The sequence below is a fragment of the Galeopterus variegatus genome, unplaced genomic scaffold, assembly GCF_000696425.1.
Source record: "Galeopterus variegatus unplaced genomic scaffold, G_variegatus-3.0.2 Scaffold4079, whole genome shotgun sequence".
NCBI lineage: Eukaryota > Metazoa > Chordata > Mammalia > Dermoptera > Cynocephalidae > Galeopterus > Galeopterus variegatus.
In genome coordinates, this window is record NW_007730190.1 from 33,291 (window position 1) to 41,578 (window position 8,288).

General features: G+C 47.1%; 1 pseudogene; it reads right to left on the reverse strand.

The window, feature by feature from the left end:
* Positions 1-7,462: 7,462 nt before the first annotated feature.
* On the reverse strand, positions 7,463-7,945 carry LOC103602269 (annotated as a pseudogene).
* Positions 7,946-8,288: the final 343 nt, after the last annotated feature.

The window sequence follows — 8,288 nt, forward strand, 5'->3', positions numbered from 1 at the left end:
GGGGTTATTGTTGATGGTTATTTTCTTTTTAATTCTGTGTTTGATCTATTTATTTATTAATGAACATATATAATTTTCATAATGAAAAAAACCTTTTTTCCCCAGAAAGCTCTTTTTGAAAAATTCGAATAATGGAGTCTGTCCCTGTACCTCCCTGCCCTGCTCCGTGAGAGCCCAGGAGGGAGCACGGAGGGGCCATGGTGCGCTTGACCCTGCCTCTCCCCACCCCCGCCGGCTCCTCTCCACGACACTGCCTCTGACGGCGTCACCCCCTCCCAGCCGGCCGTGGTCCTCACCATCCGGTGTTGGGTGGGGCATCACATGGGCTGCCCAGAAGCCATAGCCTCGTCCACCCGGTCCCCTCTGCAGCCCCACGCCACACCTCACAGATGGGCAAGCACTAGGGGGCAGGGGTCCTCGCAGTGGCCCCTTCTTGGAGCCTCAGTGGTCCCCAGTCTGGAGGCAGCTCAGGAGGTGAGTCTGCACCAGGACCTCTAGCTGGAGGAGTTGTCCCCTCGCCAGCAGCCCTGGGAGGTGCCCTCTCAGAGCCAGCACTTTCCCAGCCGAGGCCAGCCCCGGGCTGTCAGGACTGTGAGTGTCTGGCCAGGGCCCGTGGTCCTGCAGGCTGAGCTGCTGCACAGCTGGCCATGGGGTCAGAGGAGGCTGCTCCTCACCGCGCTGCAGCTGTCCCGCAGCCTGTCCAGCGTGCTGGCCCCCGCCCACCCCATTCCCACCTGGCTGTGTGTGCCGTGGGTCTCTGAGGCTGGGGGTGGTCACTCAGGGTCAGGCCGCTATCCAGCCACACAGTATTGGCTTCATGGCTCTTGGAGGGCCTGCTCCTGTTTGCTGATGCCACCCCCAGGGGTGTGCAGGACCTCCCAGCCTCCCTCTGTCCCTCCCTCCACAGCACTCCTGTCCCACTGCGGCCCTGTCTCGCTCCTCCTCAGCCAAGAGCTGTGCTGTGCTGGGCCATCTCGGAAGTAGAGGTCCCCCCGAGCCTGCCTTTGCTGTCCCCTCCTTGGGGACAGGCTGGCAGGTGCTGTGCAGGAGCTGGAGGCCAGAGGACTCAGGCTCTTCCCAGGCTGCCTCAGATGGGCTGCTGGGACAGAGAGAGAGCCAGCTCCTGCCATTCCAGCCCAGCCTTGGAGGGTCAAAGAAGCCATCTGCTCTCCAGAGCTGGTCTTTGGATCAGTCCAGGTGGTGACCTCCACAGCCCACTTCCCGGGGCACTGCTTGGCCTCTGTTCACAGCAGCGTTCTTTGCAGCCCTACAGAGAGAAACCCGCATCCCACAGGTGCTGTGCATGTGGCTCTCTGCCTGGTGGGCCACTTGCTGCCAAGAAATGGGGCAGGAAGCCCAGAAATGGCTGTGAACCACTGCCAAGCACTGCTAAACACTACCATCCACTGCCAGTCACTGCCATGGGCTGCCAAGCACTGTCAAGCACTTCCAACTGTTGACAACCACTGCCATCCACTGTTAACCACTGCCAAGCACTGCCAAGCACCGACAGCCACTGCCAAGCACTGCCAAGCATTGCCGACCATTGCCAAACACTGCCAACTCCTGCCAACCACTGCCAACCATTGCCATCACCTGCCAACCCCTGCCAGTCATTGGGATTGCATAATGAAGCTCCCTTTCATGTGCACACCTGGGAAAAATGCTCCAAAGACCTAAAGGGAGCAGCTGGGGGCAGGTCTGGAGTAGAGGAGCCTGTCACACTTTGTGTCACCAAGTCTGTGGTCTCCGTGACCCCTCCCCTTTCTAGGAGGGGAGTGTCCAGACGACCTCGATGGCCTTCCTGCTATCCATGAACTTGTGGTGTCCGTGTCAGGGTGTGGGGTCACTCTGGTTCCCAAGTCTGGGTGGGGAGGTGGCAAGTGAGACCTGTTGGGAAACCCCTTTGAATGGGGCCTCCAGACCCCACTGTGGTTTGGGTGGAGGCTGGGGCTGGGTGGGGCAGGTGTCTGTGTTTCCACAAAGGCCACACCTTCCTCCCCCCTAGACCGTAAGTTCAGGATCCACCATCTCAGCATCTGAGCTGACTGTTCTTGGAAATAATCAGACAAAGTTGGGGGTTTAGTTCATCTATTGATCTTGTGACTTACTCAACCAATACATCTGGTTTGGAATATGGCTTTTCATCTTCAGTACTGAGATGCTCCTCCAGTCCAAGCAGACCCAGCTCTGGTGGCTAATACCTGCTCACTGATCCATCCCGTGAGCTGTTTTCTATGAGCAGCCTCAAGCCCTGGGATGAGATAAGAAGGCTGGAGTCAGGAGAGGCCCCATCACCGAACGGCTTCCTTCCTGCTGTTGCCGGTGGCACCCAACCTCCCCCTCCCCACACTTCCCACCTGCCCCCAGCTAGAAGCCCCTGCGAACCTCGCCCTAGGCCCTCAGGACAGTTCTGCATTGTGAAGAACTTGAGTGTTGCAGCTTGAAGTCTGGAGAGAGCCCTGTATCTGCAGGAGAGGGGCCTGGTGCTGAGGACACCTTTCCCCAGCCCAGCCCGACCTGTGCTGAGCCAGAAAAGGTGCACATGCAGCGTGCGGGTCCTCCTGCAGCAGCCTGCTGGAACGAGACTCCCGGGGGACCCCTGGTGCAGGGTGGACGTGTCCACTCCCCTCTTGGGAGGCTCCTAACCAGCTCTTCCCCAACCCTGTGGGCTTCCTGGCTGGGCCGGCTTGTCTGGACAGGGCCCGGCCACAGCAGGACGGCTCAGCCCGGGCCTGCTTAGGACCCGCAGAGCCTCAGGAGGACACGTGCTGGGGTGAGGTTTCCAGCAGACTGTGTCATCTGACAGATGAAGAAGACAAGGCCCAGGCAGGCCAGAATTGAGTGGATTTCAGTATCCACTGTAAGGTTCCTCTAATTCCAGTCCACACAGTTCAATGAAGGCCACATTTTCCGAGCAGTGACAAGCAGAACGCCCCCGGGACAGCACTGGTCCTGGTTCCCACATGTCCCAATGCCTATCTCAGCAAGCCCAGCCACTCCACATAATTTTAAGTTTTAAATTTTTCTTAGGAATCTCAACTGGGAAATGCAGGGCCATGTCTTAAACAGAACTAGACACTCAGTCATCAGAAAGGCACTTTGCCGTCATGGTTTGGTGTCTGTTCATGAGCTTTCTGAGTGGTGACAGAGGGAGGGGTTGGAGTTCACAGCAAGCAACACCATTCCTTCCTTTTTGGAGGTGAATTTCATTTATTTTTATATATTGCAAGCAGACATTGCTAAAGGCAGTAGGACAGTCTCCTGACTTTGAAAGGTAAGAATCCCCCAGACAGACAGAGAAGTTCAACATTTTGACAGTGCTTTTATAGTAAGGTGGCTGACCCATGTGTTCAGAGTGATCCCATTTTGATAAAAAGCAACACCTGTCTAGGGAAATGTGTGCAAATATCTTTTACAAACACACAGGTGGTGGGGAGTAATAAGAAACAAAAATAAGCTGCTGTGCCCGGAGAGGAGGGTGGGAGGAGGGGCCTCTGGAGCTTGTCCTTACACGTTCCTGCATTGTCTTTGCTGAGCCACAAAACACTCCTATTTATCATCTGCCTCTGACAGGGACAATAATCTTCCAGTGTTACATGAAGAAAGCAAAGCGGATGGGAAGTTTCTCTTCCTCTTTGCTCACGAGCATTTATTAAGGTCCTACTGCATGCACATCACAAAGTAAGGCACCGGGGGTACCTCCTGCCCATGGGTAGTGGAGGCAGAGCCGGGAGTGGGAGCCCTCAGCTGGTGGAGGCACACATGGGTTCTCGACTGACTGCTGAGCATCTTTCGCAGAGTTTTATCCTCTCCCCACAACAGTCATCACACTGTGTCTTGTACACAGTAGGAACTTTGTGGTTTTTTGAGCCCTCATTTTCTAGATTTACTTATTCACTCATGTATTTATTTATTGAGGACCTACTGTGTGCTGAGCTGTATCTATAGGGCAGACAGAAAGATGAGAAACTGCAGGGCTTCATAGCAAAAGCCGTGACTGGCAACAGCTCAGGATGCTTTGGGACCACCAAGAAGGGATTTCTAAGTCTGGTCAGGGGTCTTGGGAGTCTTCATGGAGGAGCCACTCAAGCTGAGTTTTACAGACTGGAGGAAAATAACCAGACAAGAGGAACAAGTATCACAGGCAAAGAAGACAGAACGCGCAAAGACTCAGAGGCACAGTGTGACCAAGCCCGGCATCTGTGAAGACCTGCATGGTTTGACACAGAGGGGCTGGTAAAGGATCACAGGGGAAAGGGGTGCTGAGGCAGGATTCTGCCCTGACCACATGGGAGGGACGTGACAAGACCCGCCTTGAAGAAAAATTACTCCAGGAGTGAAGGGATCTGGGTAGAAATAGCAGATTTACCACATGCATTTACTTCTTTTTTCTCCCTTCTGAGACCATAGTGAAATTATAGCAAAGAGATCTTTCAAAAGGCATAAACCTGTAAGACTGGCCCGAAAGCGTGAATCTTACTTGTTGGGAAGGCTCATCTCGCAAAGACCAGGAGACAGAGATCGCTGCAATCAAGCAAGAGGTGTTTATTCCAGCATGCTGGGGTCGCTCCCTTATCAGGACAGAAGTGGCCCTGAGCTCCTAACACAAGCACTTTTTATACAGTTTGGTAGGCAGACTTTGGCAACAGGATGAGTTGTATACAGCTTATTGGTCACCTGAGGTGACTTTTAAATTCATTGGTGGCTTTCAGTGGGGTGGTATACAGACGAGGAACCGGGGAATTGCCCAACAGCCCACCCCTTGGGTGGTTAGGCCCTTCTCGGAGCTGGGTGAACTTTGGGAGGTTTGGAAAGTCCTTTATCTGCCCTTACCAGAAAGTCCCACCCTCAGGGGCTTGTAAAACCTTGTGCAAGCTAATTACAGAAGCAGAAAAGCTAGTCAGTTAATTTTTAAGGGTGGGGGAAGGGGTTCAGGTCTGTTCAGGTCCACAAACCTAGAACCACAAAGAACATAGGAAAGGAGACCACAGCAACATTTTCAAAGAGTTGGATAAGTCATCCCTGAGAAAATCAAAGAAGTAATTCAAGAAAATTTCCAGAATAAGGTGCAGAGGTTTCCAGATTAAAAGGCCCCCAAAATGCCCGGCACAACAGGTAAAAATAAATTCACATCAAAGCACACAGCCCTGAATTTTTAGAACGCTAGGCAAAGCTAAGCTACTCGAAGCTTCAGATCTCATATGAAGAGCCCTGGCTCCTTGGAGGTTAGCTTTTGGACTTTCCAACAGCAGCATTAGAAGTAATCAAAGGAGTCATGCCTTCTGAATACTGATAAAATATTGTTTACAGCCTAGAATAATATATTTAGCCAAACCATCAGCATGTGTAGCGTTCTGAGTCTTGTGTGACTGAGGAAGCTCCTAGACTCATTCCTCCTGCCAATAAAACAAAACAAAACAAACAACCCTGAGAAAAATAACCCAAAACTCCACATAAATTTGAAGGTACTGGAAAGTCAGATAAAAGTCAGCAGATCCTAAAGGCGAGTTTTCACCTTTGTTTGTTTGTTTTTACAGCTTTCATGTTGGAGCTGCTCAAAGTCAGCCCTACAGACAGTGGATGCAACTCTGAAAATCTCCGAGTGTCTGGGAACTGATTAACATATTTGTTTTCATTAAAAGAAAAACTCAAAAGGAAAATTAGAAAGTATTTTGAATTGAATGAAGAGTAAACACAATTATAGCACAAATGCCTATATTAGAAAAGAAAAAAATGGCTCAAGTCAGTGACTTCACTCCCACCTTGAGGAACTACAAAAAGAAGCATAAATTAAACTCAAAGTAAGTAGAGGAAATAATAAAAACAAGAGCAGAATCAATAAAATAAAATACATTAAAGAAAAGTAACAAAGCCAACGTTTGGTTCTTTGACAAGATGAGTAAAGTTGATAAATCTCCTAGCTAGGCTGATCAAGCAAGCAAGCAATCAAGCGAAAAGACTTTGAGTTACCACTTTCAGGGAAGAGGGGACTGGCAGGCTTGGCATTTGTTAGCGAAACCCCAAAGGTCCATTCGCTCGCCACTCAGTAGCCAATAATCGCGAGGCAAGTGTTGGTGTAAGGAAGGGTGGCCTTTAATCGGGAAGCCGGCAGCCTGGGGAAAGGGTGGACTCGTGTCTCAAAGGCCATCTCCACTTGTCCCAGACTCGCCAAAGGGCTTTATAGGAACAGGTGGGGGGGGGCTGATCCATGGTGATCTAAGCAGGGACGTGCAGGCATCCGATAAACATCAAAGAACTCCTCAGGTGGGAGCTGATTCATGGTGACCGTCCTCCATGAAGTCAAGTCAGGGACTCAGTTCCTGTGAACCTCAGAAAGATCTGGCCAATAAACCAGTAAAGTATGGCCATTCGGGTTAATGATTTTTCTATTATTATTCTGTGTACAATGTGAGCAGAAGGCATTATGTTCTAGTATCATGTGAACAAGAATCATTGTATTCTAATGTCCAGCTGCAAGCTTTGTGGTTTGGGTTACAAGAGTAAGAAAAAAAAACTTTCTAATTGAGAAGTTTAACAAAATGGAGTCACTTCTGCTCAGGCTGTTACAAACTCCCCACTGTCGAATGTTCATTCCATTTCTATGGAGCAAGGGCCAAGAAGTTCATTTTGACTGCTTCCAGCTGAATGGGGATGATGAGGAATTTAGAATGGAATGTGTTATTTTTTTCTTTAAAATTTTCTCTGGTTGGGAGATCACTACAGACGCTACTGACAATAAAAGAATATCTAGAGAATATTAGAAATAACTTTATGCCAATAAATTCAATAACTTAGATGAAATAGACAAATTCCTTTAAAATTATAACTTACCAAAACTGACACAAGATGAAACAGAAAATATGAATAGCCATATACCTAAGAAGGATATTAAATTCATTTTTCAAAACCTATCTATAAAGGAATCTTCAGGACTATCTGCGTTTGCCAGTGATTTTTTTAAAGTAAAGTTCAGAGTTAAAATAATACCAGTTTTATACAAACTCTTTGAACATATAGGAGAAAAGAAGCACCTAAACTAATTTTATAAGGCAAGCATAATCCTAATACCAAAACCTGGCAAAGATATTAAAAATAGACAATTTTAGGGTACTATTCCTCAAGAAAAATTTTTCAAAGTATCTGCAAACTAACAGCAAATCTAATCCAGATATACATATATATTAAAATATATACACATACATGTGTATATATGAGTGGTCTTCAAAAAGTTTATGGAAGGATTTGTATTATCTTTTAATTTTTCCATGAACTTTTTGAGGTACCCTTGTATTTCATATATGTGTATACTGTATACATGTACATACATATACAATTAATGTGTATTATTGTGCATATATGTATGTACATGCATATATATACATATAATTTTTTTTAACTATATAATTTTCTTTTTAATGTCCTTAATATAAAGGGCCAGAGCTTCCTCCCAGACTCAATTTTATAAATTCTCTATTGGCTGCTGAGGCGAATCGGGATACTTCTGCTTGTCCAGCCTGGTTTCTGGGAAGATTCATTCACGTTCTCAATGGTCATCAGCTCAGACGGAATTAGGCTGTTCATCTTCTCCAGCTCTTTCTCATATTTCTGAATTCTGGCCTTTGAGAGAGACACAAATTCAGCACAACTTTTCACATCTTCTTTTTCCTCAGCATCTGACTGCACAGTTTATTTATACTCTGGCACTGGGACCTTCAAGGCATTAGACTTCCCCTCAGAGTCATCCACCAAGCCCGCCTTGGCCACGTTAGCCTCATAGTAAACCAGTCAATAGCTTGTGGATTCTTAGGTAGAGCAGCCAACCTGGAGCTGTGGGTCTCATTCCAGGATTTTGGGGAGTTAGCAATGGCCTTTTAGTTTTGGGATGTGATCTACCCCAAAGCAACCAGTCTATGGCTTTTAGAGCAAGTTTTCACCCAGCCATCTTGGGATCCTTCACCGACCCTGGTGGCATACATGCATGCATATACATATAAATTTTAAAAATATTCTGCAAAATTTTAGCAAATCTAACATATATATATATATACACACATACAAATATATATATATATACATATACATACAAATATATATATATATACATATACATACAAATATATATAGTACATGTATATATTATATATATGTTTTATATATATATGAAAATACAACATGGCTAAGTTAGCTTAACGCTTAGAAATCAATCAGTGCTATTACCACAATAAAGCAGAAAACCAAATGACTTCTTCAACAGATGCTAAAGAACATTTGACAAAATTCAACAT